This window comes from Rhinichthys klamathensis, unplaced genomic scaffold, assembly GCF_029890125.1.
Source record: "Rhinichthys klamathensis goyatoka isolate OS25496 unplaced genomic scaffold, OSU_Roscu_1.1 h1tg000191l_1, whole genome shotgun sequence".
Lineage (NCBI taxonomy): Eukaryota > Metazoa > Chordata > Actinopteri > Cypriniformes > Leuciscidae > Rhinichthys > Rhinichthys klamathensis.
In genome coordinates, this window is record NW_026606717.1 from 10002559 (window position 1) to 10019447 (window position 16889).

Genomic DNA, 16889 nt, shown 5'->3' on the forward strand with positions numbered 1-16889 from the left:
TAGAGCTGCACTAGTGGCCTCTGTTGTCTGCCAACTATTCTGCTTGCAATTGTCACAATTCTGGCAAGTTTGTTCTTAGATCTGCAATTTAAATGATCATACCAGGCTCTCTACCATGGATTTGTACACAAGTTCTAAAATATGCTGACTAACTCCAAGGCCACTAAGTTGTCTAAGAAGAAATAAACGTTGCGAACACTTTTTTAAAAAGGTATTCTGAATTATCAGCAAAATGCATGTGTGAATCAAGAATTGAACCTAGATATTTAAACTTCTTCACAATTTTAACTTGTTGACCCACAAGTGAAATTGGCTGGATTGACATATCTGCTTTTGGGCAGATAGCCAATTCTTTTGTCTTTGCCACGTTAATTTCTAGTTGGCTAAAATGACACCAATTCTCTAGCCTCGTGAGACCATCCTGATCTCGCGAGCTTTCAAGGTTTCACTCGCAGATCAGTCTGGATACTTTCCGTTAAAGAAAATTTGGGAGCAGTTCACCAAACGAACGTCCAATCAGCGTTGGCTTTGAGGCGGGTTGAGGTGTGACGCAACGAGAAGCGCGTCAGTTCATTCTAAAGAACATGTCGGCTTCAGCGGATGAAACTAGCATCAGCGTGGCTATCGAGCAAGTTTTATCGGAATTACAGAGTATTTCTTCACTGAAAGAAGAGCAAAACACTGCTCTGGAGGCTTTTCTCAGAGGAAAAGATACGCTCTGTTAGTACGTCATATGCTTCGTTGATCTGATTGGTTGATTTGGCCCGTCTATCACCAACATAGGCCTATCAGCTAACCAGTATTTTCGCCCCTTACCAAAACTACTTCAACGGAAGGTTTCCAGATGGATATGCGGAGCAAATCCATCTGGCGGAGTCAGGTTACCAATTCTCCAGGGCCTTAATATGAGCCAGATAGGCAGCATCATATAACAAATTAGTTTTGTCCAATATGCCCACTAAGGCCATATCATCAGCGTATTAGAACAATCTAAAATGTTCTTCTTTAATCGTAAACTTATTAGTAAAAAGAGAGAAGAGCACATGGGAAAGGACACAGCCTTGTGGGCAACCTGTACTTAAAGTTAGCATATCAGACACAGTCCCTCGAACACAGACCCTCTGTGTACGACAAGAAAGAAAATTTCTAATCCAGCGGACTAAACCTGTATTAACATCCAGATCAACCAGAATATGAATCTTCATTGAATTAAAAGCCGAGCTAAAATCCACGAATAAAACCCTGACATATGCTTTGGGATGCATGAGATGTTTTGTAACTGTATTAAGCAGTGCCAGTACAGCATCATCTGTACCTCTGTTACTCTTATATGCAAACTGAAGTGAATCTAACCTAGAGGTGACAGTCGAAGTTAGATGATTAGCTAAAACTCGTTCCATAGTTTTACACAATATAGAAGTTATTGCAATGGGCCGGAAGTCATTTGGCATGCTCGCCCTTGGCTTTTTTGCCACAGGCCTAATTATTGAGTACTTCCATAATTTTTGCACTTTATACCTGTGTCCAAAAGTAATTGGAACAACCTTGCAAAAACTCCTTTTAGTTGAGGAGCACAATCTTTAAGAAGGCATGCTTTTAAACCATCTGGGCCAGTGGTCTTATTAGGCCTTAGTTTACAAAGGCTTGCCATGACATCGGCCTCAGTGATAACTATTGATGATTCTGCAGGGAGATTATTACATATCTCATAACATTCAGTCTTGCCTTCCACAGTGTCAAATCTACCATAAAAGTATTTAAATCATTAATAAAACTTTTACTTACACAGTTATCCTTTTTATTTGGCCTATACCCATTAATCTATTTAATCCCTCCCAAGCCTGTCTTATATCACCAGTTAAGAATTTTCCCTCTATCTTTTTTGTTTTTGTTTTTCTAAAACCTAGCTGTAGTTTGCCCTTATTTGTCACTTAATATTTAAAAATAATATTGATCTGTCTGCATTGATACCATATGAGAACTAAACTGAGCTGGACGATGACATCACTGTTTTCACCAGAGTGGCTGTATAGATAAATGAACTAAATAGATAACTAATGATTTTTTACAATGGAAATAAAAGCTTTAGCTTAATTTCTACCAGGAAGACTAAATTGTCACGTCACTTATTACCTTCTCATCTATCCAATCCTGGGGGTCCTTCATCTGTCCATACCTCATACCTCCCTGGGGTCGCTGCGCCCCTGCCTTCGTCTTTAAATGCGAGTTACGGACGGGACCTACGCAACAGAACTTTATAACACAATACTTGCTTGCTGGGCTGTTAATAAATGTATTTGTCACGTCATTTTGCCATATTTTCCTCATAATTTGATGGTTTAAGCAAACTTGTAGGGTAATTTTTTTTTAAACTCCGCACATCACTTTTGGCCACCACTGTATATTTGGTGTGGTCAGTGTCACAATAGTGCTATTCAAGAGCCTATAACTGTGGACTGAAGGGCCATCACAGGTGCACTGCTGCTGATTTCTCCAGTCGCCAAAAATATAATTATTACTTTAATTTCATTGCTATGAAACTTTTTAAAGGTAAGTTACAAAAAGAATACCTTGATGATTAAACTTTTTTTTTTTATTGTTTGATCAACTCATTTAAATACAATACATCATATTTTCGTTGAAAAGTGCATGGCCTAACCTCTCTGCTGCCATCTTGTTACTCCTAACTAGGTTAGGAGACCTCTCCAGCTCTCCAAAAATTTACGATAATTTAGGAGCTAAGACCAAATCTTAGCACTTAGGAACTTTTATGAATCACACTTATTCTTAAGTTTAGGAATAAGAGTAAAATTATGTAATTCTTAGAATTTTGACAGACTTGAGACGAAAATTTTACTTTAAAAATTTGGTTTTTAAAGTTTTTCCAATGCCTGGCGCATCTCTTGAAGTAGGAGTGTTTGCTTTCAAAACGCATTGTCCATAATCTAATCAAGGGGCCAAATTTAAAAATTAGTACTGGATAGTGCCGCAAGTAATGATGTTTTGGTTTTAGTTGACTTTCAGGAAATAAAGACTTTCTTGATTCCAAATATTCTTGGATTAGAATGTCAAGATAGGCTACCTGTGCTGATGAAATCGTTTGTGCACAAATCATATCAACAATATCTTTAAGCTGGAGAGTTAACTGCCACACATCATCTTCTGGATTTTGCACTTTGTCACCAATTACAGGAAGCAATCTTAAGAAATTCCAATTCTGACTGGCTTGCCCTGAAAGCTTGGGCACCTCAGAGTTGACAGCACATGGCTTTGTGAGAGCATCAGTTCCTTTGTACTTGAACTGCTTGATGCGCCGGTTCAAAATTGAATATGTGAGCCATTGCTTCTTCTTGATGAAATACTTCATAGGACAAGACACCCTCAAATATGTCATGGCCTAAACAAGGTGGGAGACCAGGCTGGCAAACATGAAAAGATTTCAAAGTATTGAAAACAGAGTTTCCCTTTATGCCTTTGTTGTCTTGAGCTTGTAGATCACGAACAACAGAATTGTAACGTTCAGGGGTGAGCTGTGGACCACAAACTTTTGGGTCATCGTTTTGAAACTCATGTCGCGTGAGTTCACAGTACCTGCAAAAAAACTGAAATTTTCGTTAAACCCACCAATGCTGTGTGAACCCAAATTATCACCAGCAATACAATACAAAGATCCTTTGACCATTTCACCACCTACAGTTATTCCATTTTCCTCCAAATCTTTTAAATCCACTAACATCTCTGAGAAAACATTAGCAAATCCGAATTGTTTTAATTCATTCTCTACACACAATAAGACAAGGGACATGTCATCAATATTGGTCCGAACATGAGCAGGTAAATTAGCCACGGAAAGATAAACTGCAACAACTTTGTGCTTTTTCTTAGCAGAGCCGAGGGTATTTACAATTTCAAAAGCATCCTGGTAGAGAATTAGTTTCAGGCATTCAGGATTTTCAATAAAGAACTGGTTAGACTTAAAGCTTTTCATCACTTATGTCACTAAAATTATCCGAGTCTGGTTCACGAGACGGTTGTGACACTGAATTCTTCCAGAATTCTGATTCCAGTAAGTTACTTAATATTTGCTTTACAGGTATGTGGTATTCAAACCTTTGTCTCATATTTTCATGATTTCCTAATGTTACTTTCTTAGGCTCTATGTAATGGAACATTTGTTTGAATGTCTGAGCTCTTGAATATGTTGTTCTCAGCGGACCCTGATGACAGAGGGAGAACAAATCTGAATCATTTACACAATCACAGACTTTACTGACAACATCATCTGTAAGACGCATGTCATTTTTTAAAAGTGACTGCAGTTTACTTAAAGTGTAATCTTGTCCTAACTCATGTACATTTTGCATCTCTTCAACAATTGTTTGTATTGTTGAAGCTGGAAGGAGGAGCTGCCCTTGCAATTTTAGGTACAGTAAACATATATTCAGTGAGTCTAAGAAAGGACTCACTGAAATTCTGTGGCAATTCAATGTTGTCATCTGTTTCATCATTAAAGACCTGAGAAGCATCTTCACATGCAATGGCAGTAGATGACTGAGAAATAGTTTCCCTGTAAATGTCACTTATGCTATCAACAGAACATGCTCTATGCTTCCTGGACATATGAGCAGTAAATGATGATTTCACAGTGAATGTATTTTTACAACCTGTTACTGGACATGCCACAGGTCGCCCCTCCACTATATGCTATTTTCACGAGTTCACACTTACAAATAAGTCAGATAGAATAAATGCATATTTGGCGTGCTGTCCGAGGAGAGGGCTCCGGGCTCGGTATGCGGCCCGAACCCATAGTACTCCCCCCATTCCTGACTGTGGAAGAATGAGCCAGGAGTGAGGAGTCGGGGTGGTGGAGGGATGCTGAAACTGTCAAGGAATGTTAGGTGAGTTGACAGTGGATATTTATATATGCTTCCTCTCGTGCTGATAGGGTAGACATGTAATAGTTTGGTGACGAGTTGATGGAATGATTTATTTGAACGTGCTCCTCCCAAACCTTGTTTATAAAACATCATTTAAGTGGCACGTAAGTTCTTTAACTGTGTGAAATTGTCGATCACACAGCGAAATGGGACCTTTAAAGTCTGCAACAAATGTCCTAGCAGCAGGGGCGATTCTAGGGTCAGAGCTTTAGGGGTGCTGATCACCCAATGAGCCCCACTGCCACCATCCGCCCTCTTTTCACACAAAAAAATATATGTCTATTGAAAAATGACTTTATCATTTTAACATTGGTTCAACTAACTCCAAAATCCAGATTTTTTTTTTCTTTTTTTTGAGACCTTTTCAGAACACCAGCTTAATTGTGAGAGTTCACACTGACAGCCCCCTGTAACAAACACAAAACCTTCTTCACTCAGCTGGTTTTCCTGACCGTTACCTTCATGTGCCTCCTTTTGTATCAACAGTCATCACATTGTTCAATGACAATAAAGTTGAATCTAATCTAACCAAAGTAACAGGTACTTGGACAACAAAATGTAATTCATCTTCTGTAAATTATTTACAAATGGCCATCTCTAACATATCTGGTTGCACGCCTGTCTGAACTTTCATAAGCAATATAAGTCATCAATAAATAATAATAAAACAAGCTTCACATCAAGAGCAAAAAAAAAAAGAAGGTAAAAACAAAAAGTCCAAAATATCCAGATTATTTACAGAGGTCTTGAAAATACTTAGAAAGTAAAGATATACAAAAAGAAAGAAAGCGAGGGAAATCTTTGAAGTACTTCCCCTGAATCCCCATTTGGCTCTACTTTGAGAGAGTTAATCTATGTCGCCGCACTTTGAGGGTGGCAAACCTGTCAATGACCCTTTGGTGTTCAATTTTTTCAAGCAACTCCTTCTCAATAGACATCACAACTAGGTGCTGGAGTCTGCTTTGGCCTGTGGTCCTCCTGAGATGTATGGAGCCGACGCAAGGCACTAAAAAACCCTTCACATGTATAGCTGCTAACTGGTATTGTCAAGGCAACCTGCATAACAGCTTTCAGTGAAGGGAACATTTCCGAATCTAGGAGTTTGTACACTGCTAGCATGTCCTGAACTGTACCAGCCTCACTCTTGCGCTTCAGAAAGTTTTTTGCAACTATCACTTCCTCTGACTTAAGTTCAATATGGTAATGCGGAGCCAGTGCTGTCAGATGAGGCTCAGACAAGAAATGGCCTGAGGTTGGACTGCATGCCTGAATTCCATTGAGCACATCCTCATTCACACCAGAAAAACGCCTCTCAAGGTCACAGATCATTCGGTCCCAGACAAGGAAACAAAAGTTTCCTCTTGAGATCTCAGACTCTGAAGAGCCACAGGTTTCACTGCCTGCCCCACAGGTTGACTCAACTACATATTCATCCATTCTCTTTGTCTTCCGCCTCTGCCCTGAGGATGATTCTACTGCTATCTGGTTTGCCTCACACATAGCTATTGTTCTGGAGTACAGATTTGCAGCAGTGGTCTCACTGCATTTCTGCTTCATGTTGTCAGTCACTGCATGTTTGTATGTCACTGCTTGGGCAATGTCAATGGTCTCCTTCTGCAGGTATCTGTGTAAACCATGGGGGGGGGCAGGTGGAAGGGATTTCTTATGTGGAGGGGAACAGTCCTCCTCTGCTGAAAACAGTTCCAGACCAGGTGGACCAAGCCGGACACTCTTCCTATTTTAAAGAATGAATAAACACACAATCAATCAAAATTAAATGGAAATAATGTTTAATAAGAAAATGGTCTTTAAAGATTACTTAAAAGGGAAAAGGCAAATTATTCTCTAATAATGAGCAAATTGACATACGTTTTACGCCTTAGTGGCGTTTTACATGACACTTCTGTGTCTGACTGTAAGTCAGACAGCGTCTCTGCTTCCTTTGCCTTCTTTCTTCCCTCTTCATAACAGACTGTAAAACACAGATGCAATGCACATTATTCAATCTCCTTAGGATCACTCTGCAATACAATAATTTTGAATCTAATTGAGTACTTTGTGGTATTCATCAGCCTCTGTTACATTAAAATAATATTATACTGTATCTTAGACAATGGTCATGTATACAATAATACATTATAATAAGTTAACTATGAACCGTGAGGTGCTATTAGCTGAATTTGGCCAAATCTGTATTGGATTAGAATTGAGAAAGCACAAAAATGTCAGACATACCAGTTGAATACATAATGCGGACCTCCCAGCGGTCCCAGGTGATGTCGGGAGCCGTTCCAGTTTTAATGGCCTGGTGGAGGACCATGCCTCTGAGTGCACTAGGCCAACAGCACTGGCCATCAGTTACCCACAGGGATGGGACCAACTCCACCTCATGGGTTTCCAAGAACTCCACTACATGAAACATTGCTGAACAAAAACATGGCTATGAACATACAAACATACATGAAACATCGCTGAACAAAACATGGCTATGAACATACAAACAAAACAAATGCATTGATATATTTACATAAGATTTATTAAAAATCGGCAAACAATTAAAAAATTTAGCGGCACTGCTCATGTTCTATAAACAAACTATTTTATATATATTACATTCTAATTTTAAACTTACTATAAACATACTGAAAGAGTTTAACTTATTCCATTATTTGGGAGAATATTAAGAAATCATTTACCAGGGCCAGTTGGACTATGATTAAAGTCATACTCTAAGGGCCGGTTTCACAGACAAGGATTAAGCCTAGTCCTAGACTCAAAACTTTTCAATAAAGATCATCATTGAATTTTTGTTTTAGTCATATGTGTCTAAACAGTGATTAATCTAAAATACATTTATATACAGTATATATAGTGTATATTAGATATGACACAATCTATATTGTGTAGTTGTGTTGTGTACAAAAATCCCCAAAGACTAATGTTCCCTCTGAAGACAATGTTCTAAATGGCATCATTGACTCATGTGCAGTAGTGGCACTGCAACAAAGTTGTCATGATTTGGTAACCTCACGTATTTCTGAACATGTCCATGTAGCTCAACAACTTTCAGCTGTGATGAGATTTTGCCAATACCCAACTTGCCTGATACCCAACTTGCATGAGTTCAGAGAATACTGAAAAAAAGGTTCCATCAAGTCATATTCTCTGATGACAATGTAAATCTTGTGTTGTGACTGCATGATGTTTTCGATCAAAGCAATGCGGTCACCAATCTTTAGACATCTGTCTCCCTCACTTGATACATTAAATTTGGTACAAGCAATGACAAGCTCTTGAAACTGAACAACTGCATGTCCACAGCAGAGGATGGAACTGGTCCACGGCTATACTCCTTTTGCAACTCTCTCTTCTCATGTAAAGCTTCATTCCCTGTTAAATTATCCATTTCAGAGATTCGCAGAATAACCTGAGCCAATGGATGGTGCGGAGTTCTTACCATCTTTTTCATCTTACCCAAGTAATCTTCAAATGGAAATCCAGATATTAAGTCCAGATGTCCATGCAGTTTAACATCATCAGAAAGAGGCGTTAGCCCATGAATATTGTAACTAACAAATTCAGGACCATACAATTCGCTGAAATGTGTTACAAATGACACAAGTAATGTGTGTGCAAATTCATTAAGTGCTAAAGACAGTGAAGGACTTGCAAGAATGAAGATGGCAACAGATAACAACATGAAGTTGTTAAAGACTGGAGCTGACAAAACATTGCGGAGAAACACTGGTCCTGTGTACAACAAGAACTGTCGTAACTCTGTGGCTTTCCACCTGAGCCTTTCTAAAAGTGCCCTGGGTTTACGAGCAAAATCCACAGGAATGAAAGGTCTTGAGCCTATGAGTTGACAAGAGATTTCTTCCATCTGATGAGATGACGAAGCGGCAAGACAAGGGCCCTGTTCCAAACCACAAATCCAACAGTCTACACACTACTCCAAGGCAGACTAGGTGCATATAGTCATGGGGAAAGCATCCAGAATCTAAAATCCAGATCAGTGCGACGTAGCCTGTTGACCTCTGGAAAGGTCATCCTGTGTTTAAGATAAACACCAGTTTGGACACACTTATCACAACCAGAGTAACCAGTGTGACCTTTGGTTCCTTTAGTAAAAGCTCTGGCTGGAACATTACAGATTACAGAGGCCACCTGCATGAAGCACTGCTTCTCATTGATAATAAATCCTCTGCTCAGCAATTGTAATTCACTGACCAAATCTCTTAAATGCTCATCAAGACAATTTGGCTTTGAGTTCCCACAAAACAGAGCAATGACAACAGGCTTCTTCACAACACCCTTTAGCAAGCCAAGAACTGGCCAAAACTGTACCAAGGAACTCTTGAACAAAGGCAATCCATCTATATTCAGCTGCAACTTGAACACGTGCCTGTTTGGAATGTGAGACCAGATTTGTTCCATGCTTTTTGCAAAAGCTTTCAAAATGCCAAAGTAGTGGTAAGTACCACCAGCAAGAATGTGGATGCTGTATGAGGTTGTGGTTTTCAGGAGAGTCCTTGGTATAAAAGGATGATGCACCCTCAAGATGGCAAAAAGTCAAAGCTACTAAAGACACCCTGAAATGAAGTGCCCAATCACACAAAGACTCAGTAAGAGATGTGCTGACATTTCATATGTCATCATCATTCTGGGACTCATCATCGCTGTCGTATATTTGTCCTTGATCCCCTGGATCACAGTTTCCTACTGGCTTAGAGAGATTTTCTGCAGAAATATCAGGACCACTATGCAAGTCATCTTCATTGTGATAGGAAGCAAGTATAGAACTTACCTTTTTCACTGCTCTCTTTCTAAGGCTACGCCTATCCATGATGTGTTAATTAAGTGTGTATCTTACCTGAGTCTCTTTCTTCAGTCTAAGGAAACAGTCAAATTAGAAATTAACATTATCATACAAAAGAAATCACACAAATACATCACTAGCACACTTTTAACAATTATAACACAATTTACATTAGACACCTAAATAGCAAGGGTTATCATTTTACTGGCAAGTCAGCATAAATATTTTAGTAAATTGCATCACCTCCTACTCTCTAAACAAAAAATAAATAAATAATGAATAATACAATACATATTATTGTAGTTAGTGAAAACATCTGATTCATTCCAGCCTCCCGTTAAAACAGCATTGCAGTTGTCAAGGGCGTCGGAACCATTATATGTGGGTGGGAAAATACTTTTTAAGACCAATGATTTTGGACCCACTCATTTTTACCATCTTTAATTAACGCATCTGTTTGGTTTGTACAGGTGTACTGTCGATTTCTGCTATCTATCGACGCCCATAAATCTGTGCAACCTTGCTATGCCCATGGCGTCGAGAATGTGGCTGATTGAACAAAACTTTTTAGTAACTTTAGAGTATTAAAATATGATCCCCATATTCTTTCAGTGCACATGGAGTGAAAAATGATTCTGTAGTGTGGGAGCATTGTTTGATAGTGGGATACATATCTATTGAAACATGCTACCCCTAAAATCTTATCAAAATATGCAAAAAAAGATTATAAGCTACTGATTATAAGCTACTGTGATAGTTTTACATTTATATGATATTTTCTGCTCAATTTGAAATTGGCACACAGTAAGGTAGCATATTTGGTAACACTTTATTTCGATAGTCCACTTTAGACATTCTACTAACTAACCCGAACACCTAACTATAACCTAACAGTCTACTGACAGTCTACTGACAGTCTACTACAGTCTACTAATACTCTAATGAGAGTTAGTTGACATGTAGTTGCAAAGTTACTTATAGTTAGTAGAATGTCTAAAGTGGACTATCGAAATAAAGTGGAACCGCATATTTCGATAGGGCAGCATCTCTCAGAAGTGTACGGGGAGCAGCGCTGCCACTTTCAGCCAAATAAACACCCGTAGTCGGTCTGGATTATGCTCTGACAACTACGCCGTTTACTCGCAGGAGGAGCTCGGAGTTAACTGCTTTTATTAAATTAGCTTTTTACTTTAGCTTTTGGGATTACAGCTTGATTTATCTTCACTCGCACTTCTGGGCAGCGAGCGTCCGTGCACATCCACAGAGTTCTGGACTACTACTTCATTTTTATAAAAAAACGGACAAAACTGGACATCACTTGGAGAAAAGAAAGCGAAGAAGTTGAACTACCCGGTGAGTTCAGAAAATGTGTGTCTGTAACTTTATTCCAGCTATCGTTGTTGTGCTTTACTTTGAACAGGTTAGCGTAGCATAGCCCAGATCCGAACTCCATTCAGAAAACAAACATTTTAATAGTTCTTGTCGTGCTGACTTGCTGACAGACCTGACAAAGCATGAATTCATATGTCTAACCAAATGGCATCATATTGTAGTTATTTCAGCATCAGTTTGTTCCGTTTATTGCAATTAAATCACAGCAAATGGTTTACTTTGGGTTCATATAACGTTAGCTGTAATGTTAGTATTCGCGGGCTGTGTTTATTCGCGTGTACTCAAAATGTCCAGCGGTCAAACTTGCGCGAGTAAAACGAGGCGAATATTAAATTCGCTTGGTCGGACTGACCGTGTGTTCGCATACTTTCACTAAACAAACTCGTATTTAAGTGGATGTATTTGTTTGCCTGTTGCTTTTAAAGGCATCATGTAGTCCAGGGGTCGGCAACAGGTGGCCAATAATATATGGCCCGCGCCGCAGCCTGAAAAGTTCTGAAAGACATTCAAAAGAGTCTGTGGATCGCTAGACACACCTCTAAAATAACCGTCATGAAATGTCTAATATTATATTAAATTCGTCTCTATAGCACGCGTTGTGTTTGTCGTGCAATTTATACGCGAAAAAGAGTTTTTACGTGCATATGATAAGCAGTTTTACGTGTGTATTTGATACGCACTTTATTGCGTGTAATACACACGCACCCCACACCACTAATCCTACCCAATGTATAATAGCTTACACACGCACCCGACACCACTACTAAACCTACCCATGCGTATCATATGCACGTAAAAACTCATTTTCGCGTATAAATTGCACGATAAACACAATGCGTGCTATAGAGACGCATTTAGTGTGTTTGGGTTGTCGTTTCAGATAAGACGCACCGGCTTTGCATTTACAAAACTAGGTAGGATGAACGCATACCGGTAGTTGTCTTTTCATTATTCTTTGTATGGCTATTTTCGCTGTCAACTTTCCTCTTTAGACTCTTTGATAGTGCCATTTTCTCTCACCAGCTAGCTTAAATGGCAACATCACTCTACACACGACATAATAGCGTACCTCCAGCACGCAAACGATAAAACAATTTTTTTAGACAATAAACGTGACTCATCCCTACTGCTTTATTAATGTATCCAGTGTAAAACCCGGACACCCCCACACAAATGTGGCATTTTGTTAACGACTGTCCTACTACAGGATTTAACACAGAGTAACAGCTCACTACCAGTTACAAAAGACACTGTAACAGTCTGTCACAGGCAATTCTAGTTGCATTTTTCATCAATTAATTTCTTAAATAATCCATTGACTATGTTCTGGCCCGCCATCTAGTGTCAAAAATATTTTTTGGCCCGATGCCAACCTTACTTGCCGACCCCTGATGTAGTCTGTACAGTCACAGTGTAAAGTTACACTATGTTTTTATAACAGCTAAGCTAGATAGCCAGCAACAGTTAGCTATTTAGCATCAGTCAACGGTTGACCCATAAAGTACAGAGGCTGACAATACGCTAGAAAAAACAATAATTAAATACTGGCAAACAAGTACATGTCCGCTCGCACTTATTTGTTTTGCTTCACAAAGCTCAATTCAGACATATTTACACTATGATTTACAGTGAACAAATACAGTAGTTACTCACTACAGTGTCCAAAAGAAAAGAGACCGTTTTTCGCGCCACTCTGATTTATATTCTTCTGATGACTGTCGGCCCAGGACGTGCTCTCTGGGGCGAGCCGATAGATCACTTAACAGAATCGTGCCGTAGCCTATCATGTCTATCTTTGCATCATCATTTTTTTTTACATTTTTGCCTCTAAAAAATATGAAACATTGGGCGAGCCACTACTTTCTGGGCCGTGCTGACAGTCGCGTTACAGAGTCGGGCCGTGTACTGTATCATTTCCCGTTTGTCTATTTTGACTCCGGCGAATAGATGAGAAGATTTATGTCAGTTGCATTAGTGTCGGGCCAGACTCTATATTACATCCGTCTGCCACATTACAACTCTTTTGCGCAGTGACACATTTGACCGTAATCGGGCCAAGTAAAATGCAATGTACTCATACTGAGTACATCATGTCGGAGTCGGCCCATTCAAGAGACGCAGTGTTTCAGCCAACACGGACCTCAGCCGACAGTGCCAACTTTCAGCCGGAATCGGGCCTACTGTGTTTGCTATCTGGGTACAGCCTAATTAACCAACAGTTCTTCAGCATCGTTATTATGATGGCAAAATAGCCTCAGTCAAAACATATACTTGTACAGTTACTGGTTTTTGAATAAAACAAACTGTTTGTTCACTTACCAGTGCAAGAGATCGCAATTTTACATATCATGCACAACTCTGTTAGCTCACTGGCAGAAATGGCAGGCGCTCTCACTTGTGAAGTTCGTCAAAATGGCTGATCCTGTGATAATCAGAAATCTGCTTTGCTGCAAAAACGAGTTAACGTTAGTCATCTATCTATAAATTACAGGAACGTCTGTCTGTCTGTGTGTGTGTCTGTCTGTCTGTTAATCGCATATCTCTCGAACCGTTAGTCCGATGGATCTCAAACTTGACAGGTGTCTTGCTACGGGCACGAGTAAGTGCAGTGCCGAGTTTGACGTTGTTTGGATTAGAAATGCAAAAGATATCGCTAAATATATCGCTAAAAGAAGCACACATTGGTTTTTGCCGCTCTAGCCGCTGGCCACTCCCCCTCTCACACTGCACACTGAGTGAGCACAGCGCAGGACCAGAGACAGAGGGACGAAGAAAGCAGATTTGCTTCCTGAATCGTCGCGCTTATTCATTTGTTAACTGAATCTGTAAGTCAGCTACGCTGTTTACTTCTTAATATTATATTTAATGCGTTCGAAGTCTCTTTCACGGCCATCATTTGTAGTAAATGCTATTAACGTTATGTGTCATGCGCGCTGAAGTTAGCATGTATATGTTAACTATGTGATGTTTAATGTGCTATGTTAACTATGTCATGTTTAATATGCTATGGTAAATAGTTGCCCTGCCTATTCAACAGTTTATAGCAGGCTTTAACGAGCTTAACGAGTATAGTACTCCTCTTACCGATCGTGTGACAGCAAATCTATGAGAGTAAAATGATGACATAAAGAATCGCATGCACAGGGTAAGATTTGTGAAAGCGTACATAAGATTGCAAAGCGTACATTAAATTTGCATACGCAAGAGAAGATTTGTAAAGGTGTAAATCGCCCTTCAAGTGTAAGAAAAAAATATTTGCAGCATTTAACTGTTATTCGTAAGTGTAATTCATGCATTTTGAAGCTGCAGCTTCATGCTAATGCAAAATAAATAGGATCTGTATTCTTCAAACTTTCATTTTTCCGCGCTTATACTTTTGGCACGGTTTTTGCGCACAAATGCGGCCAAAAGCACTGCAAGCCTGTGAACAGCAATTTGCAACCGAAAACAACAGAGGCAGGAACTGCAAAACAGATTACCTGCGTAAAAGTTTAATATGTTTATTTAAAGCTACGCTGTTTACTTCTTAATATCTATCTATCTATAAATAGATATTAAGAAGTAAACAGCGTAGCTGTTTTTACTTCTTAATATATTATTTAATTCTGGTGCGCTAAACATTGTCGCTATCTTTCACGGGCATGTATCTGTATCCACTCTAAATATATCCTCCAATGCATCATTATGTCAGTATCAGTATGCTTTCTACCATGCACAAATAAAAATGTCACTGAACTTTTCCTGTGTAATTGTAACAATGAGCACTCAAACACACCAACCCAACAATTGCTAAAAACACACACAAAAAAATTATTTTGCACGGGCATTTTGCACTAGTTTGAGCAAACTAACAAAATCGCTCTTTTTTATCTTAGTTACTCAGCATGAAAGAAAAAACTGAAAGAGTTGAGCTGAACATAAAACCCACAGTCTAACGTTACAGCCTAATTAACCAACAGTTCGTCAGCATCATTATGATGGCAAAATATATCAACTTGCCAAGTCCTTCAGCGTCCGCGGAAAAACTAAAAAAGTTGCTGAACATGTCAAAAACACCCTGGTTGATGCACCGTGCCTAGGTTTTCAGCTTGGCTTTAAATCCAGCGATTTTATCCGCCAACCTGAATGTGTCAGCCATCCTCCCCTGCATTGTCAGGTTCAAGTCGTTCAAGGCCATGACAATGTCACTCAAGTTGGCCAGTTTTGGGTAACACTTTACAATAACAGTACATGAATAATCATGTACTAATACCTGAATTAATAATTACTTTACTATCAACTAATGATGAGTTAAGACATGTACTAATGAGGAACTAACCTTAACTATGACATGAGTCATATGAATTCCTGTATGAATATACCATCTTAACTACACGTTAGTACATGCTTGTTAATTAATGTATTAATTAACATTTTGGGGTAAACTAAATCAAACATGCTTTAGATGAGAAGAAAGATGTACTAAACGGGCACAATGTAATATTGTTTATAAATTTGACACCAGCAACTGTCACAAACATCAGTGAATGACACTAGATGTCTTGCAATATTTACATTTAACCTTACTCATTGAACACACAATGATGCAGTCATCATTAAAAACAATTTAATCTCATTCTGTTTTAAGTGATTCCACTGCTGCCATCAAGAGTGAAATACCTACACTAACATATTCATTAAAAAATGCAATTTTCAAAATTAAAACGTACTCGGTTACTAACGTAACCTCGGTTCTCTCTAGAGAGGGAACGAGTACTGCGTAATAGCTTTACGCTAGGGGAAAAACTCTTTTCCACGAGATATTGAAGCCAAAAATTATCCTTAATTTTTTATTAATGTAAAACGCTTTGCAGCAGCAAGCAGACATAGGCGAAACAGCTCGCGCGCCTATTGGTTGCTCTTGCGGCAAATGCAGCAGCCTATCGAGAGAGACTCTGCGTGACGTAATGACCAATGGGGGCAATTCGCGCCCATATCGTCACGTCCCGCCAGAAAGGGCGTGGTCTCACTCTATAAATATGCTCGTTAGGCTGGTACAAGCTGGTTTTTATCGCTGAAGCGAACCAGAGCGTATTCCAAGCACGGCAAGATACGCAGTACTCGTTCCCTCTCTAGAGAGAACCGAGGTTACGTTAGTAACCGAGTACGTTCTCTTACGAGAGTATCTCTCGTACTGCGTAATAGCTTTACGCTAGGGGAACACAATGCAACACGCCGTGCGTACAGGGATCCAACACCAAAGTCCCAAGGGCCGAAGCCCAGGGCTCATGTAGTGCATAATCACCATAAACTCACATAGAGTGGAGGAAGAGAGGCTGGAAGCGTCATTCCCTATAAAAAAGCACCCAGCGGGGCTATCATATGACAATAAAACGCGCAGCCAGGGTGAAAGCTTTCAGCCTGATCTGGGTGGCCATACGTGTGTCAACACTCATGGGGCTGCAGTAAACTCAGCATCTGGGCCGCACAGCGGGGCAGATAGCACTGAATTTTAGACCGCCAAAAGCTTAGCTTGTAAGGCGGGTACCTCCAGGTTATAGTATTTTATAAATGTACAGATATCTTGCAGGGAAACCCCGCTCGACCAAGCCCACGAAGAGGCCACGCCTCTCGTGGAGTGCGCTCTGACACCCAAGGGGCACTGTAGGCCCTTTGCAGAGTAAGCGAGCGCAATGGCATCCACTATCCATCTGGATAGGCTCTGTTTTGAGGCGGCGAGTCCCTTGGAACGCCCGCCA